General features: G+C 38.9%; 1 long non-coding RNA gene across 1 annotated transcript; it reads left to right on the top strand.

Moving 5' to 3' along the window:
• Positions 1 to 413: 413 nt before the first annotated feature.
• On the top strand, positions 414 to 2128 carry LOC133038785 (uncharacterized). Its single transcript, XR_009688300.1, has 3 exons — positions 414 to 659; positions 1360 to 1423; positions 1900 to 2128. It is a non-coding gene; the product is annotated as an uncharacterized LOC133038785 (long non-coding RNA).
• Positions 2129 to 2853: the final 725 nt, after the last annotated feature.

Here is a 2853-nt window from a genome sequence, read left to right as displayed (position 1 = left end):
GAAAAGGATTAGCAAAACCCTAACTAGATAATTATGAGTTAATTGAGGAATTATATTATTATATAGTTCAATATATGTGAAATTATATGAAATTTTAACATGTTAAGACCCCGTTTGTGAGCCAGGGGCATTTTGGTAATTATGACCCGAGAAGGGTAAATTGATGAAATTAATTTAATTATGTGCTTAATAGAACTATATTATTATATAGTATGCCTGTGTTGTCTTTTCAGGTGTGTTCTGACAGGTTGGCGCGGTATAGTCACAACCGGGTATTTCGGGCCGAACCGGGTTCGGGCCCGAAATGAAAATTAGATTGAATTAATTGGCATTTTATTTGATAATGAGAAATCTGAAATTTAATTGGGTTTGAATTGGTGTGTAAATGTTATTTTTTGCCCTTGCATGCCTAAGTGAATGTTATTTGGCCCTAGGGGCAAAATGGTCTTTTAGACCCTTAATTTATGTTTAATAAAAGAATGATTTTAAGGAAAATAAAATGAATTTTCTGGTGTTATTCTCTCTCTCATCCGACCCTCTTTCTCTCTTCCAAAACCTCTTGATTTTTCAAAATTTGTTTGGAGAATTGCTTGAAGTTGGTGTAGAATCAAAGCTTTGCAATTGTGGAATTTTGAGCTTGCTTTTGGATTGAGTTTAAGGTAGTTTTCTCAGCTTTATTTCTAATTAAAGTTTGCTGATTTTTGTTGTTAGAAGAGCATGAAAATGGTTGTGATGTTGTGAATTGCATGTTCTTGATTTTGATGTTGATCTTGGTGAATAGAGTGTGTAAAGCATAATTTAGTTGTGATGTAGGTTTATTGAGCATGGAATGTGAGTTATTGGTTGAGTTTGCAGCTCTGATTTTAGTGTTGTTTTTGAGTTTGTGTTTTGGGGTTTTGATGTTCATGGTTATGGACTTGAATTCTAGGTTGAATTTTTGCTCAAGTGTTAAGCTTGACTTGAGGGTTGTTAATCTTATGTTTGGGATGCATATTCTGTGATGAATTTAAGCATGAAATTGTGTTTTACTCCCTGTTTTGGTTGAGGTTCGATTATATGGTAAAGTGGGCATGTTTAGACCTTAAAATCTGGTTTTCTGGGTTTTTCGAACCCAGTGGCCGCGGCCAGATCTATGGTCGCCGCGGCCATAAAACCTGGCAGTGAGCCATCTTTTTCCTGATTTTGTTTTGGCCATAACTTTTGACTCGGGACTCTGTTTGGGACGTTCTTTATACAGTTGGAAAGCTCTTTTCGAGCTCTATGTGATTATCTGTATCGTAAATGCCATGCTTGAATTTTATTGAGTTAAAAGTCAGGGGTTAACCCTAAGTATGAATTATCCCGGATTTGTGTGACTAGGATTACCGGCACCTGATCAGGAGCACCCGGGGATTTGGAATCTCCTTCTATAGCTGGACAACAGGTAAGACAGTGGTTTGCACGTAGAGTATGCGCAGTGGCGCTTATGTTGAATATGATATATGTGAGTTATGGTAACCGGGATTAGGGTTAATTACCCTAATAGGAACGGTTTGTTAGCCTAGGTTTATTACCCTAGTGAAATATGTGTATAAATGTCATGCCATGTTAATTGAAATGAAATTTAAGGATTATGCGCTCAAGGCATAATTAAGTTGGACTCGGTACACATAACCGAGATGAACCACTTCTAAGGCCTTAATGTATTTAGACGTGTGAGAGCAACACGTGGTTCTACGTCACATAGATTTAATTAGATGTGTGAGCGCAACACATAGGTCTACGCCACGTAGACATAAATGGGCATGTTGATATAGTGATTAGGTCTGTGCTATACAGACATATGTAAATGAGCATATTATATTTATTGTGATTTATACTGTCTTGTTGGGCTTGGCTCACGGGTGCTCTGCTGTGCAGGAAAGGGTAAGGCATTAGCTGATCTGCCATGAGTTTTCAGGAGCAGGACGAAGAATGTACATGTTCACGCCACTTCAGACCAAGCGGGTTATGGGTCTAGCAGTGTTGACTTTTGTATTCTGTTTTGCCGCTTAGGTCGGCTAGTAAGAAAGAACTTGTAATAATTTTGTAAATATTTTTGGGATCCCAACTATGTTTGAAAAGTTTAAATATATTACAAGTTTATTTTCAGTCTGTTAAATATAAAAGTTTAAATTCTGCGCTATTTTTAATTAGTAATCCCGGTTAGGGGATTAGGGTTTCATAATAATTTTGGGTAGCGTGCCTAATTATTTAGGGCGTTACAATTTGGTATCAGAGCGCCAAGGTTTTTAAACTTCCTGTAGACCGGCCGAACATGTACATTCGTCGTCAGAGATAAGCTCGACTCATGGTGCAGTAAGTATTGAGAGTAAATACTTGACTGTATGTGTGATCATCTGTTTACCGCTTTCCATTTTAGGCAGTATGCAAGCATCTAGAGTATGTATGTGTTATGTGATGCCATGCTATAAATGTTATTTGTTTATGTAAATATGTATGAGGTAAATAGATGAGTTAGGGTTTAAGGCATTAAGTGCGTAAGTGTGGTATCGGTGCTTAACTCGCTGGGGTTGTTGATTTCAGGGGTACTAGTAATGGACCCTCCGCAATCATCCAGACCACAGGGCGAGCAAGTAGAGCCCGGGGCTACCCGAACCGATCCACCAGCACCGCCTTCACCTCCGCAAAATCTGGGGGATAATGCGGAGGCTGTTAATGCTAATCCTCCTGTTGATTGGCAGCAGATGTTTCATGAAATGCGGAGTGTCATACTTCGTCAAGAAGAAGAGTTGCAACGTTTGAGGCAACAAGCTGTCCCAGCTAATCAAGGGTTACCACCAGCTCCTGTGCCAGTGGTGGGTAACCAAGGGT

This window comes from Cannabis sativa, chromosome 6 (assembly GCF_029168945.1).
Source record: "Cannabis sativa cultivar Pink pepper isolate KNU-18-1 chromosome 6, ASM2916894v1, whole genome shotgun sequence".
Classification (NCBI taxonomy): domain Eukaryota; kingdom Viridiplantae; phylum Streptophyta; class Magnoliopsida; order Rosales; family Cannabaceae; genus Cannabis; species Cannabis sativa.
This window is presented reverse-complemented; position numbering and strand designations above follow the sequence as displayed.